This window comes from Bos mutus, chromosome 24 (assembly GCF_027580195.1).
Source record: "Bos mutus isolate GX-2022 chromosome 24, NWIPB_WYAK_1.1, whole genome shotgun sequence".
Classification (NCBI taxonomy): domain Eukaryota; kingdom Metazoa; phylum Chordata; class Mammalia; order Artiodactyla; family Bovidae; genus Bos; species Bos mutus.
In genome coordinates, this window is record NC_091640.1 from 164609 (window position 1) to 180711 (window position 16103).

Here is a 16103-nt window from a genome sequence, read left to right on the forward strand (position 1 = left end):
CTTCGATTTTCCCTGGATTCACCGGGGCTTGACCCCAGCATGGGGGAATCGACCCTCATGCAGAGATCAGGAGGGGAGAAGGGGCTCAGATTAAGTTGTTCAGGGAAAATCGAAGTTCCTCTCAAGTGAGACCGATATGTCGGGTAACTATTTGAGTTCCATCAAGGGTGTCAAGTACCGTTTCAAAATTCAAGAGGGAACGTGGAATTTCTCTCCAGATGCTGCAGCGGGAAAGGGCCTCATTTTGCGATGATGAGGGAACCTCGTGGTTTCTCTTGAGTTGCGACGGGATTCTCGAGTTACGACGGGTAACTCAGGGAGCCACTCGTGTTGCCAGAGGGAAGTCCAATCTCCATTAGAGTTACAAGGGGGAGCAGGTGATTGCTCTAGAGTCACTGCACGGCAAATAGACCTCATGTTGGCTTATGTCCAGAAACTCCAGGTTCCTCTCCAGTGGCGACAGGGATCTCAGGGTTGCATTCAAGTTTCACTCGGGTAGTCAGGCCTCGACTCGAGTTGAAGCAAAGAAATCCGCTCTCCACTTTAGGTGCCACAGGTATCTCTTGGAGCCCACTGAGTCGCCTAAAGGGAGTCAAGCCTCCTGTGGAGTTTTGAGAGCGTACTCTGGATTGCTCTCTAGGCCCTGCAGGAAAAGAAGGGCCTCATCTTGCTATGACGGGGGAATCTCGTGGTTTTTCTTGAGCTGCTGTGCAACTTCTGGGGTTTCTCTCCATTATGACGGGGAAATCAGGGGGTCTCTCATGTGGCCCCAGGGAAGTCCACTCTCCACTCGAGTTGCGAGGGGAGCGCGGCATTGCTCTGGAGTCACGGCAGGGGAATCGGGCCTCAAGACGCATTGAAGGGGGAATCTTGAGATATTTCTCGAGTTGTGGCAGGAAACCTTGGGTTTCCTCGACTTGTGATGGTGACCTCAGGGAGGTTCTCAGGGTGCCTATGGGAAGTCAGGAATACTGTGGAGTTGGGAAGGGACTCTCGGGACTCCACTGGCTTTGGTGAAATGGAAGAGGGCCTCATCTCGAGTTGAGGCGGGAACCTCAGGTTTCCTCTCCTGTTCTGACGTGGGTCTCGGGCTGTGTATGCCGTTTCAAACAGGGAGTCAGGTCTCGCCCTGTGTGGAGGCATGGAACTCTGCTTTCCTCTCGAGTTGTCAAAGGGGTTTCAGGCCTCCAGCAGAGTTGAATCTGGGACTTGGGGCTCTTTTCGGATTAGCAACGGGGGAATCAGAACTCCCTTCATGTTGTGAGTTGATTCTCGGCTGACATTCGAATCGGTGCAAGGAAATCAGACCTGATCTTTAGTGGATGGGTAAATCCATAGCTTTTGAATTGTGACAAGGGCCCTGGGTTCCCCTCCAGTGTCAGGTAGATACCAGCCTCCTCTTGAGGTGTGAGGGGGATGTCGGCATTCCTTTCCAGGCGAAGCAGGGCAATCGACCCTCATCTCGACTTGAAGCAGGGAAAATGCGACTCTTCTTGCCTTGTGGCGGGAAACTCAGCGTTCCTCTCAAGTGGGGACGGGTATCTTGGGAAACTTCTGGAGTTTTGTAAAGCGTGTCAAGTACCCTTTTGATTTCCAAGAGGGAACATGGGCATTCTTTGGAAACACTGCAGCGTAAAAGGGCCCCCTCAAGCGTGCAGGGGAGCATTTTGTCGGGTTGTGGAGTTATGGCGGGAGGCTTAGGGTTCTTCTTGAGTTGCTTTCCGATGTAGGGGAGCTGCTTGTGTCTCTTCAGGGAAGTCAGATCTCCTTTGGTGTTGCAAGGGGCACCTCGGGATTCCTGCATCACTGCAGGGATGAATAGGGGCTCATTTCGAGTTTAGGTGGGAAACTCAGGGTTCCTCTCCATTTCTGACGTTGATCTCGGATTCTCTGAGGAGTTGGAACAGGGGAGTCAGGCCTTGTCTTGTGATGAGGCACAGAACTCCCCTTGCCTCTCGAGTTGTTCATGGGGTGTCAGGCAACTTGTACAGTTGGATTTGGCACCTGCGGTTTTTTCAGGAGGATGCAACTGGGGTGTCAGTTCCCCTTCTTGTTGTGACTTCATCCTCGGGGTTACATTCGAAGAGGTGCCCAGGCATCAGGACTTATCTTGAGTGGACAGGTAATCAGTGTCTTTTGGAATGTGGCATGACCCATGAGGCTTCCTCTCAAGTTTCAATGTGAGACCGGCTTCCTCCTGAGGTGTGACGGGTATGTCGGGATCCCTTTCCAGACAAAGCAGGGGAATAGACCCTCATTTCGAGATAAGGAAGGGAGAAGGGGCTGAGATTAAGTTGTGCCAGGAACTCGGTGTTCCTCTCGAGTGAGACTGATATGTCGGGGAACTTTTTGAGTTGAATCAAGGGTGTAAAGTACCATTTCGAATTTCAAGAGGGAACTTGGGATTTCTCTCGAGACGCTGCATGGGAAAGGGCATCATCTGGTGCTGACGGGGGAACCTGGTCGTATTTCTCAAATTCGGAAGGATTCTCGAGTTACGATATGGAACACAGGGACCCTCTCGTGTGGCCCCAGGGAAGTCCAATCTCCATTCGAATTGTGAGGTGGAGCTGGGGATAGCTCTGGAGTCACTGCAGGGCAAATAGACATCATCTAGGCTTGTGTATAGAAACTCCGTGTTCCTCTCCAGTGGTGACGGGATCTATGGGTTGCATTCAAGGTTCACCCGGGGAGTCAGGCCGTGTCTTGAGTGGAAGCAAAGAACTCCGCTCTCCTCTCAAGTTGTGACGTGTATCTTTTGGATCCTATTGAGTGGCCTAAAGGGAGTCAAGCCTCCTGTGGAGTTTTGACAGAGGACTCGGGATTGCTATCTAGGACCTGAAGGAAAAGAAGGGCCTCATCTCACGAAGAAGGGGGAATCTCTTGGTTTTTCTCGAGCTGTGGCACGACATGTGGGATATCTTTCTAGTTACAATGCAGAACGCAGGGAGCCTCTCCTGTGGCCCCAGGGAAGTCCAGTCTCCATTAGAGTTGCGAGGGGGAGCGGGGCATTGCTCTGGAATCAAGGCAGAGGAATTGGCGTCAAGACGCATTGAACTGGGAATCTCGAGGTCTTTCTCAGATTACGGCAGGAAACCGTGGGTTCCCTCGACTTGTGACAGTAACCTCAAGGAGGTTCGCATGGTGCCAATGGGAAGTCAGGAATACTTTGGAGTGGGGAGGGGCCTCTCGGGACTCCACTCAGTTCGGTGCAATGGAAGAGAGTCTCCTCTCGAGTTGAGGCAGGAAACTCAGGTTTCCTCTCCTGTTCTGACGTGGGCCTTGGGGTGTGTATGCCATTACAAATAGGGAGTGAGGTCTTTACACGTGTGGAGGCATGGAACTCTGCTTTCCTCTCGAGTTGTCAAAGGTGTTTCAGGCCTCCAGGCAAGTTGAATTTGGTACTTGGGGCTCTTTGAGAATTAGCAACCAGGGCATCAGAACTCCCTTCGTGTTGTGAGTTGATCTTGGCTGACATTCGAATCGGTGCAAGGAAATCAGGCCTGATCTCGAGTGTGGGGAAATATGTGGCTTTCGAATTGTGACAAGGCCCCCGGGTTCCCCTCCAGTGTCAAGTAGATACCAGCCTGCTTTTGAGGTGTGACGGGGACATTGGCATTTCTTTCCAGGCCAAGCAGGGCTATCGACTCTCATCTTGATGTGAGGAGGGGAAAACGGGGCTCTTCTTGACTTGTGGTGGTAAACTCAGCATTCCTCTTGATTTGGGATGGGTATCTGGGGAAACTTCTGGAGTTTCATAAAGCGTGTCAATACCCTTTTGAGTTCCAAGAGGGAACGTGGGCTTTCTTTGGAAACACTATATTGTAAAAGGCCTCCTCAAGCATGAAGGTGAGAATTTTGTGGGTTGTGTGGAATTGTGGTGGGAAGCTTAGGCTTCCTCTCGAGTTGCGTGTTGACCTGGGGGGCCCCTCCTGTCTCCTCAGGGAAGTTAGATCTTCTTTGGCATTGCAAGGGGCACCTCGGGATTCCGCGTGCATCACTGCAGGGATGTATAGGGCCTCATCTCGAGTTGAGGTGGGAACCTCAGGGTTACTCTCCATTTCTGACTTAAATCTCAGGGTCTCTGCTGAGTTGGAACAGGGGAATCAGACTTCGCCTTGTTTTGATGCACAGAACTCCGCTTGCCTCTTGAGTTGTTCATGGGGTGTAAGGCCACTTGTCGAGTTGCATTTGGAACCTGCGGCTTTTTCCGGAGGATGCAACCAGGGGGTCAGTGCCCCTTGTGTTGTGACTTCATCCTCAGGATTACATTCGAAGAGATGCCCTGACATAGGGGCTTACCTTGAGTGGACAGGAAAATCGGTGTCTTTCAGAATGTGGCACGACCCACGAGGCTTCCTCTCGAGTTTCAGTGTGAGACAGGCCTCCTCCTGAGGTGTGACGGGAAGGTCAGGATCCCTTTCCAGACAAAGCAAGGGAATCGACCCTCATGTTGAGGTAAGGAGGGGAGAAATGGCTCAGATTCAGTTTTGACGGGAAACTCGGTGTTCCTCTCGATTGAGACCGGTATGTTGGGGAAATTTTTGAGTTGTCAAAGGTGTCATTACCATTGCAAATTTCAAGAGGGAATGTGTGATTTCTCTTGAGATGCTGCAGTGGGAAAGGGCTTCATCTCGTGATGACTGGGGAACATCGTGGTTTTTCTCGAGTTGGGGTGGAATTCTCGAGTTATGATGGGGAACTCAGGGAGCCTCTCGTATGGCCCCAAGGAATTCCGATCTCCATTCAGGTTGTGAGGGGGAGCTGGGGATTGCTCTTAAGTCACTGCAGGGCAAATAGACCTCATCTAGGCTTGTTTCCAGAAACTCCTTGTTCCTGTCCAGTGGCGACAGGGATCTCGGTGTTCCATTCAAGGTTCACCTGGGGAGTCAGGTTCATTTCGAGCAGAAAACCCTGCTCTCCTCTCGAGTTGCCAGGGGTATCTCTTGGAGCCCGTTGAGTGGCCTAAATTTAGGGAGGCAAGCCTCCTGTGGAGTTTTGTGAGGGGACTCGGGTTTGCTCTCTAGGCCCTACAGGAAAAGAAGGGCATCATCTCGCAATGATGGGGGTTGTTTTCAAGCTGTGGAATGACGTTTGGAGTTTCTCTTCAGTTATGACGGAGAACTCAGGTAGCCTCTCGTGTTGCCCAAGGGAAATCGAATCTCCATTCGAGTTTCTAGGAGAAGCTGGGGATTGCTCACTGCAGGACAAATAGACCTCATCTAGGTTTTGTCCAGAAACACCATGTTCCTCTCCAGTGATGATAGGGATCTCGTGGTTGCATTCAAGTTTCACCCAGGGAGTCAGGCCTTGTCCTGAGTTTAAGCCAAGTACTCCACTCTCCTCTCTAATTACAACGGGTATCTCTTGGATCCCATTGAGTGTTCTAAAGAGAATCAAGCTTCCTGTGGAGTTATGAGAGGGGACTTGGGATTACTCTATAGGCCCTCCAGGAAAAGAAGGGCCTCATCTAGTGATGACGGGGGAATCTCTTAGTTTTTCTCGAGCTGCAGCACGACGTGTGGGGTTTCTCCTGAGTTATGATGGGGAACTCAGGGAGCCTCTCGTGTGGCCCCAGGAAGTCCAGATTCCATTCGAGGTGCTAGGGGGAGCGCAGTATCGCTCTCGAGTCACTGCAGGGGATCGGGCCTCAAGACATGTTGAAGGGGGAATCTCGAGGTTTTTCTCTTGTAGCGGCAGGAATACCTGGGTTCCCTCGACTTGGGACGGTGACCTCTGGGATCTTCTCATGGTGCCTGTGGGAAGTCAGGAATGCTGTGGAATTGGGAGGGGCCTCTCAGGACTCCACTGGGGTCGGTGAAATGGAAGAGGGCCTCATCTCGAGTTGACACAGGAACCTCAGGGTTCCTCTCCTGTATTAACGTCAGTCTCGGGGTGTGTATGCCATTTAAAACAGGGAGTCAGGTCTCAACTTGTGTGGAAGCATGGAATATGCTTTCCTCTGGGGTTGCCCAAGGGGTCAGGCCTCCAGGCGAGTTGAATTTCGGACCTGGGTCTCTTTTCGAATTAGCAACCAGGGCATCAGAACTCCCTTCATGTTGTGAGTTGATTCTCGGCTGACATTAGATTCACTGCAAGGGAATCAGGCCTGATCTCGAGTGGATGGGGAAATATGTGGCTTTCAATTTGTGACGAGACCTCCAGGTTCCCCTCCAGTGTCACATAGATACCAGCCGATTCTTGAGGTCTGACGGGAATGTCACATTCCTTTCCAGTCGAAGCAGGGCCATCGACCCTCATATAAACTTGAGGAGGGAAAATGGAAGTCTTTTTGACTTGTGGCAGGAAACTCAGCATTCCTCTCTAGTTGGGACAGTATCTGGGGAAACTTCTGCAGTTTTCTAAAGCGTGTCAAGTACCCTTTTGAGTTCCAAAGTGAATTTGGGTTTTTTTTTTTTTTTGGGAGGTGTAAAATGGCCTCCACAAGCATGCAGGGGAGAATTTTGTAGTTTGTGTAGAGTTGTGGCGGAAAGCTGAGGCTTCCTCTCGAGTTGCATGTCAACCTGTGGGACCCACTCTTGTCTCTTCAGGTCGGTCAGATCTCCTTTGTCGTTGTGAGGGGAACCTCGGGATTCCTCGCGCAGCACTGCAGGGATGAAGAGGGCCTCATCTGGAGTTGAGGCGGGAGCCTCAGGGTTCCTCTCCATTTCTGACATCGATTTTGGAGTCTCTGTGGACTGGGAACAGGGGAGTCAGGCCTTGTCTTGAGTTTAGGCACGGAACTCTGCTTGATTCTCCAGTTGTTCATGGAGTGTCAGGTCACTTGTTGAGTTGTATATGGAACCTGCGGCTTTATCAGGAGGATATAACCGAGGTGTCAGTGGCCCTTTGTGTTGTGACTTCATCCTCGTGGTTGTATGCAAAGAGGTGCCCACGCCTCAGGACTTACCTTGAGTGGACGGGGAAATCGGTGTCTTTTGGAATTTGGCACGACCCACAAGGCTTCCTCTCGAGTTTCAATTTGAGAATGGCCTCTTCCTGATGTGTGATGGGAAGGTCGGGATCCCGTTCCAGACAAAGTAGGGGAATCAGCCCTCATGCCAAAATCAGGAGGGGAGAAGGGGTTCAGATTAAGTTGTGCCGGGAATCTCAGTGTTCCTCTCAAGAGACCCGTATGTCAGGGAACTTCTTGAGTTGCATCAAGGGTGTTCAGTACCATTTAGAATTTCAAGAGGGATAGTGGGATTTCTCTCAAGACGCTGCAGTGGGAAAGGGCCTCAACTCACGATGACAGGCTCCATTTCGTTCATCTATCGCAGGGTCATTGCAGAGTTGGAACAGGAGAGTCAGGCCTCATCTTGTGTTGAGGAATGGAACTCCGCTTACCTCTCGAGTTGTTCACCGGTGACAGGACACTTGCCGAGTTGTACTTAGATCCTGCGGCTTTTTCAAGAAGATGCAATTGGGGTGTCAGTGCCCCTTCCTGTTGTGACTTCATTCTGAGGGTTAAATTTGAAGAGGTGCCCGGGCATCGAGACTAAACTACAGTGGACGGGGAAATCGGTGTCTTTCAGAATGTGGCACGAAACCACGTGGCTTCCTCTCGAGTTTCAATGTGGGACCGGCCTCCTCCTGAGGTGCGACGGGAAGGTGGGGATCACTTTCCAGACAAAGCAGGCGAGTCAACCCTCGTGTCGAGATAAGGAGGCCATAAAGGGCTCAGATTAAGTTGTGCTGGGTTCTTGGTGTCCCTTTCGAGAGAGACCGGTATGTCGGGGAACTTTTTGAGATGCATCAAGGGTGTCAATTACCGTTTCAAATTTCAAGAGGGAACATGGTATTTCTCTTGAGATCAAGGGGGAAAGGGCCTCATCTTGCAATGAAGGGGGAACCTCGTGGTTTTTCTCGAGTTGTGGTGGGATTCTCAAGTTATGACGGGGAACTCAGGGAGCCTCTCGTTTTGGCCCAGAGAAGTCCAATCTCCATTTGAGTTGCAAGGTAAGCTGGGGAGTGCTCTCGAGTCACTGCAGGGCAAATAGCCCTCATCTAGGGTTGTGTCCAGAAACTCCGTGTTCCTCTCAAGTGGCAACAGGGATCTCGGGGTTGCATTCAACGTTCACCTGGGGAGTCAGGCCTCGTCTCTAGTGGAAGCAAAGAACACCTCTCTCCTCTCGAGTTGCGACAGGTATCTCTTGGAGCCCAATGAGTGGCCTAAAGGGAGTCAAGCCTTCTGTGGAGTTTTGAGAGAGGACTTGGGATTGCTCTCTCGGCCCTGCAGGAAAAGAAGGGTCTCATCTCGCGATGACGGAGGAAACTCGTCATTCGTTTTGAGCTGTGGCACGACATGTGGGGTTTCTCTCAAGTTACGTTGGGGAGCTAAGGAAGCCTCCTGTGTGGCTCCAGAGAAGTCCAGTCTCCATTCGAGTTGCGAGCGGAAGATCAGGATTACTCTTGAGTCACGGCAGGGGAATCGGGCCTCAAGACGCGTTCAAGGGGGAATCTCGAGGTCTTTCTCGAGTTGCGGCAAGAAACCCTGGGTTCCCTCGACTTGTGACAGTGAACTCAAGAGCTTCTCAGGGTGCCTACGGGAAGTCAGGAATACTGTGGACTTGGGAGGAGCCTCTAAGGGCTCCACTGGGTTTGGTGCAATGGAAGAGGGCCTCATCACGAATTGAGGCGGGAACCTTAGGGTTCCTCTCCTGTTCTGACATTGGTTTCAGGCTGTGTATGCCATTTCAAACAGGGAGTCAGGTCTTGACCTGTGTGGAGACATGGAATTCTGCTTTCCTCTCAGTTGTCAAAGGGGTTTCAGGCCTCCAGCCGAGTTGAATTTGAGACCTGGGGCTCTTTTTGGATTAGCAACTGGATCATCAGAGCTCCCTTCGTGTTCTGAGTTGATTCTTGGCTGAAATTCGAATTGGTGCAAGGAAATCAGGCCTGATCTCGAGTGGATGGGGAAATACGTGACTTTTGAATTGTGACAAGGCCCCCGGGTTCCCCTCCAGTGTCAAGTAGATACCAGCCTTCACTCGAGGTGCGATGGGGATGTCGGCATTCCTTTCCAGGCGAAGAAGGGCAATCAACCCTCATCTCGACTTGAGGCGGGGAAAACAGGGCTTATCTTGACTTTTGGCGGGAAACTCAGCATTCCTCTTGAGTGGGGACGTGTATCTCGGGAAACTTGTAGCGTTTCGTAAAACGTGTCAAGGACCCTTTCGAGTTCCAAGGGAAACGTGGGCTGTCTTTGGAAACGCTGCAGCGTAAAAGGGCCTCCTCAAGCATGCAGGGGAGAATTTCGTAGTTTTCATGGATTTGGGGCGGGAAGCTGAGGGTTGCTCTCGAGTTGCATGTCGACCTGGGGTCCACTCGTGTCTCCTCAGGAAAGTCAGATGTCCTTTGGCGTTGCGAGGGGCAACTTGGGAATCCTCCTGTATTGTTGCAAGGATGAATAGGACCTCATCTCCAGTTGAGGCGGGACCTCAGGGTTCATCTTCATTTCTGACTTCGATCGCAGGGTTCTGCAGAGTTTGAACAGGAGAGTCAGGCCTCGTCTTCATTGAGGAATGGAACTCCGCTTGCCTCTCGAGTTCTTTCAGGGATGACAGGCTACTTGTGGAGTTGTATTTGGAACCTGCGGCTTTTTCAGGACGATGCAACTGGGATGTCAGTGTCCCTTAGTGTTGAGACTTCATCCTTAGGGTTACATTCAAACAGGAGCACAGGCATTGGGACTTATCTTGAGTGGACAGGGAAATCGGTGTCTTTCAGAATGTGGCACGACCCACAAGGCTTCCACTTGAGTGTCAATGTGAGACCAGCCTCCTCCTGAAATTCGATGCCAAGGTCGGGATCCCTTTCCTGACAAACAGGGGATTCGACCCTCATGTCAAGATCAGGAGGGAAGAAGGGGCTCAGGTGAAGTTGTGCCGGGAAACTTGGTGTACCTCTCGAATGAGAGCGGCATGTCAAGCAACTTTTTGAGTGGCATCAAGGGTCTCAAGTTCCGGTTCGAACTTCAACAGGGAACGTGGGATTTCTTTTGAGATGCTGCAGTAGGTAAGGGCATCATCTCACGATGATGGGGGAACCTCGTGTTTTTTTCTCGAGTTGTGGCAGGATTCTCGAGTTACGACTGGGAATTCAGGGAGCCTCTCGTGTTGCCCCAGGGAAGTCCAATCTCCATTCGAGTTGCGAGGGGGAGCTGGGGCTTTCTCTCAAGTCACTGCAGGGCAAATAGACCTCAACTAGTCTTGTGTCCAGAAACTCCGTGTTCCTCTCCAGTGGCAACAGGGATCTCAGGGTTGAATTGAAGGTTCACCCAGGGTGTCAGGCCTCTTCCCGAGTGTAAGCAAATTACTCCACTGTCCTCTCGAGTTGCGATGGGTATCTCTTGGGGCACATTCAGTGGCCTAAAAGGAGTCAAGCCTCCTGTGGAGTTTTGAGAGAGGACTCAGGATTGCTCTCTAGGTCCTCCAGGAAAAGAAGGGCCTCATCTCATGATGACGGGGGAATCTCGTGGTTTTTCTCGACCTGTGGCGTGACGTGTGGGGTTTCTTTCGAGTTATGACGGGGAACTCAGGGAGCCTCTCGTGTAGCCCCAGGGAAGTCCATTCTCCATTCAAGTTGCGAGGGGGAGTGTGGCATTGCTCTCGAATCACTGCAGGGGAATCGGGCCTCAAAACACATTGAAGGGGGAATCTCGAGGTCTTTCTCGAGTTGCCGCAGGAAACCCTGGTTCCCCTCGACTTGTGACAGTGACCTCAGGATGCCTATGGGAAGTCAGGAATACTGTGGATTTGTTAGGGGCCCCTCAGGACTCCACTTGGTTTGTTGCAATGGAAGAGGGCCTCATCTCGAGTTGAGGCGGGAACCTAAGGTTTCCTCTCCTGTTCTGACATGGTCTCGGGCTGTGTATGCCGTTTCAAACAGGGAGTCAGGTCTCGACCTGTGTGGAGGCATGGCACTCTGGTTTCCTCTCGAGTTGTCAAAGGGATTTCAAGCCTTCCAGCCGAGTTCAATTTGTGACCTGGGACTCTTTTCAGAGTAGTAACTGGGGCATCAGAACTCTGTTCGTTTTGTGAGTTGATTCTTGGCTGACATTTGAATCGGTGCAAGGAAATTATCCGTGATCTCGAGTGGATGGGGAAATACGTGGCTTTCGAATTGGGACAAGGCCCCTGGGTTCCCCTCCATTGTCAAGTAGATACAAGCCTCCTCTCGAGGTGGGATGAGGACGTCAGCATTCCTTTCCAGGCCAAGCAGGGCAATCGACCCTCATCTCGACTTGGGGCGGGGAAAATGGGGCTCTACTTACCTTCTGGCGGGAAACTCAGTGTTCCTCTCGAGTGGGGACAGGTATATCGGGAATCCTCTGGAGTTTTGTAAACCGTGTCAAGGACCCTTTCGAGTTGCAAGGGAAATGCGGGCTTTCTTTGGAAACGCTGCGGCATAAAATGGCCTCCTCTAGCGGGAAGGGGAGAATTTCATAGTTTGTGTGGAGTTATTGCGGGAAGCTGAGGGTTCCTTTCAAGTTGAGTGTCCACCTGGGTGACCACTCCTGTCTCCTCAGGGAAATCAGATCTCCTTTGGCATTGTGAGGGGCACCTCGGGATTCCTCGTGCATCGCTGCAGGGATGAATAGGGCCTCATGTCGAGTTGAGGTGGGAATCTCGGGGTTCCTCTCTATTTCTGACTTCGATCGCTGGGCCTCTGCTGAGTTGGAAAAGGAGAGTCAGGCCTCGTCTTGTGTTGAGGAATGGAACTCTGCTTGCCTCTCGAGTTGTTCATGGGGTGACAGGCCACTTGTTGAGTTGTATTTGAAACCGGTGGCCTTTTCCGAATGATGCAACTGGGGTGTCAGTGTCCCTTCGTGTTGTGACTTCATCCTCAGGGTTACATTCGAAGAGGTGCCCAGGCATAGGCACTTATCTTGAGTGGACTGGGAAATCGGTATCTTTCCGAATATGGCACAACGCATGAGGCTTTCTCTCGAGTTTCAATATGAGACCGGCCTCCTCCTGAGGTGCGACGGGAGGTCGGGATCCCTTTCCAGATAAAGCAGGGGAATCGAACCTAATATTGAGATCAAGATGGGAGAAGGGGTTCAGATTATGTTGTGCCTGGAAATTCGGTGTTCTTCTCAAGTGAGACCGGTATGTCAGGGAACTTTTTGAGTTGCATCAAGGGTATCAAGTACCGTTTCGAATTTCAAGGGGGAACATGGGATTTCTCTCGAGACACTGCAGCGGGAAAGGGCCTCATCTCGCGATGACGGGGTAACCTCATGGTTTTTCTAGAGTTGTGGTGGGATTCTCAAGTTACGACGGGGAACTCAGGGAACCTCTCCTGTGGCCCCAGGAAAGACCAATATCCATTCATGGTGTGAGGGGAGCTGGGGATTGCTCTCGAGTCACTTCAGGGCATATAGACCTCATCTAGGATTGTGTCTAGAAACTCCGTCTTCCTCTCCAGTGGCAATAGGGATCTCGGGGTTGCATTCAAGTTTCACCCGGGGAGACAGGCCTCATCTCGAGTCGAAGAAAAGAACTCCGCTCTCCTCTCCAGTTGTGACGGGTAACTCTTGGAGCCCATTGTGTGGCCTAAAGGGAGTTAAGCCTCCTGTGGAGTTTTGAGAGAAGACTTGGGATTGCTCTCTAGGCCCTGCCGGAAACGAAGGGCCTCATCTTGTGATGATGGGGAACTCTGGTGGGTTTTTTCGAGCTTCAGCGCGACGTGTGGGGGTCCTCTCGAGTTACGACGGGGCACTCAGGGAGCCTCTCGTGTGGTCCCAGGGAAAGCCAGTGTCCATTCGTGTTGCGAGGGGGAGCGCGGAATTGCTTTCGAGTCTCATCAGGGGAGTCGGGCCTCAATACGTGTTGAAGGGGGAATCTCGAGGTCTTGAGTTGCGACAGGAAATCCTGGGTTCCCTCGACTTGTGACAGTGACCTCAGGGATCTTCTCAGGGTGCCTATGGGAAGTCAGGAATACTGTGGAGTTGGGAGGTGCCTCTTGGGACTCCACTGGCTTTGTTGCAATGGAAGAGGGCCTTATCTCGAATTGAGGCAGGAACCTCAGGGATCCTCTCCATTTCTGACTTCGATGGTATTGTCTCTACAGAGCTGGGAAAGCTGAGTCAGGCCTCGTCTTGTGTTGAGGAATGGAACTCTGCTTGCCTCTCATGTTTTTCTTGGTGTGACAGGCCACTTGTCGAGTTGTGTTTGGAACCTGCGGCTTTTTCGGAACAATGCAGTGGGGGTGTCAATGCCCCTTCATGTTGTGACTTCATCCTCAGGGTTATATTCGAAGAGGGGCCCCGGCATTGGGACTTATCTTGAGTCGACGGGGAAATCGGTTTCTTTCGGAATGTGGCACGGCCCACGAGTCTTCCTCTCTAGGTTCAATGTGAGATCAGCCTCCTTCTGAGGTGCGACAGGACCGTTGGGATCCCTTTCCAGACAAAGCAGAGGAATCAACTCTCATGTTGAGATCAAGAGGGGAGAAGGGGCTCAGATTAAGTTGTGGGAAACTCGGTGTTCCTCTCGAGTGAAAACCGTATGTTGGGGAACTTTTTTGGTTGCATCAAGGGTGTGAAGTACCGTTTCGAATTTCAAGAGGGAACATGGGATTTCTCTTGAGATGCTGCCATTGGAAAGGGTCTCATCTCGCGATGACGGGGGAACCTCGTGGTTTTACTCGAGCGGTGGGGGGATTCTCTAGTTACGACAGGGAACTCAGGGAGCCTCCCGTTTTGTGTCAGGGAAGTCAATCTCCATTCCAGTTGCGAGAGGGACCTGCAGATTGCTCTTTTGTCACTGCAGTGCCAATAGACCTCATCTAGGCTTGTGTCCAGAAACTGTGTTCCTGTCCAGTGGTGACAGGGACCTCGGGGTTGCATTCAAGGTTCACCTGGGGAGTCAGGACTAGTGGGGTTTCTCTCGAGTTATGACTGGGAAATCAAGGAGCCTCTCGTGTGGCCCCAGGGAAGTCTAGTCTCCAATCGCTTTGCGAGGGGTAGCGCGGCATTGCTTTCGAGTCACAGCAGGGGAATCGGGCCTCAAGACGCATTGAAGGGGGACTCTCGAGGTCTTTCTCGAGTTGCAGCAGGAAACCCTGGGTTCCCTCGACTTGTGACGTTGACCTCAGGGAGCTTCTCATGGTGCCTATGGAAGTCAGGAATACTGTGAGTTCGGAATGGCCTCTGGGGAATCCACTGGGTCTGGTGTAATGGAAGAGGGCCTCATCTCGAGTTGAGGTGGGAACCTCAGGCTTCCTCTGATGTTCTGACGTGGGTCTCAGGCTGTGTATACCGTTTCAAACAGGGAGTCAGGTCTCGACGTCTGTGGAGGCAGGGAACGCTGCTTTCCTCTCGAGTTATCAAAGGGGTTTCAAAGCTCCAGCCGAGTTGAATTTGGACCTGGGGCTCTTTTTCGGATTAGCAACCGGGGCATCAGATCTCCCTTCGTATTGTGAGGTGATTCTCGGCTGACATTCAAATTGGTGCATGGAAATCAGGCCTGATATCGTGTGGATGGGAGAATACATGGCTTTCAAATTGTGACAATGCCCCGGGTTCCATTCCAGTGTCAAGTAGATACCAGCCTCCTCTCGAGGTGCGACAGGGACGTCGGCATTCCTATCCAGGAGAAGCAGGGCATTCGACCTCATCTCGACTTGAGGCGAGGAAAACGGGGCTCTGCTTGACTTGTGGTGGGAAACTCAGCATTCCTCTTGAGTGGTGACGGGTATCTCATGAAACTTCTGGAGTTTCATAAATCATATCAAGGACCCTTTCCAGTTCTAAGGGAAACATGGGCTTTCTTTGGAAATGCTGCAGTGTAAATGGGCCTCCTCAAGCGTGCAGGTGAGAATTTTGTAGTTTTCGTGGAGTTGTGGCGGGAAGCTTAGGGTTCCTCTCGAGTTGCTTGTCGACCTGGGGGACTTCTCGTGTCTCCTCAGGGAAGTCAGATCTCCTTTGGCGTTGCGAGGGGCACCTCTGGATTCCTCGCGCATCACTGCAGGGATGAATAGGGCCTCATCTCGAGTTTAGACAGTAACCTCAGGGTTCCTCTCCATTTCTGAATTCGAAAGTAGGTGCCCCACAGAGTTGGAACAGGAGAGTCAGGCCTCGTCTTGTGTTGAGGAATGGAACTCCGCTTGCCTCTCGAGTTGTTCATGGGGTGACAGGCCACTTGTCGAGTTGTATTTGGAACCTGCATCTTTTCTGGACAATGAAACTGCAGTGTCAGTGTCCCTTCCAGTTGTGACTTCATCCTCAGGGTTACATTCGAAGAGATGCCCAGGCAATGGTACTTATTTTGAGTGAATTGGGAAATCGGTGTCTTTTGAGATTAGGCACGACCCACTAGGCTTCCTCTCGAGTTTCAATGTGAGACTGGACTCCTCCTGAGGTGCGACCAGAACGTCTGGATCCCTTTTCATACAAAGCAGGGGAATCGACCCTCATGTCACAATCAGGTGGGGAGAAGAGGCTCAGATTAAGTTGTACCTGGAAACTCAGTGTTCCTCTCGAGTGAGAACGGTATGTCGGGCAACTTTTGAGTTGCATCAAGGGTTTCAATTACTGTTTCTAATTTCAAGATGGAACATGGGATTTCTCTTGAGACACTGCACCGGGATAGGGCCTCATATCGTGATGACGGGGGAACCTCGTGGTTTTTCTCGAGTTTCAGCTGGATTCTCAAGTTACGACGGGGACTCAGGGAGCCTCTCATGTTCCCCAAGGGAAGACCAATCTCCACTGGAGTGGTGAGGGGGAGCTGGGGATTGCTCTCGAGTCACTACAGGGCAAATAGACCTCATCTAGGCTTGTGTCCAGAAACTCCGAGTTCCTCTCCAGTGGCGACAGGGTTGCATTCGGGGTTGCAGATCTCGGGGTTGCATTCAAGGTTCACCGGGTTCAGGCCTCGTCTCGAGTGGAAGCAAAGAACTCCCCTCTTCCTTCGAGTTGCAACGGGTACCTCTTAGAGCCCACTGAGTGGCCTAAAGGGAGTCAAGCCTCCTGTGGAGTTTTGAGAGAGGACTCGGGATTGCTCTCTAGGCCCTGAAGGAAAAGAAGGGCCTTATCTCGAGAAGACCGGGGAATCTCGTGGTTTTTTTCGAGCTGCGGTAGGACGTGTGGGGTT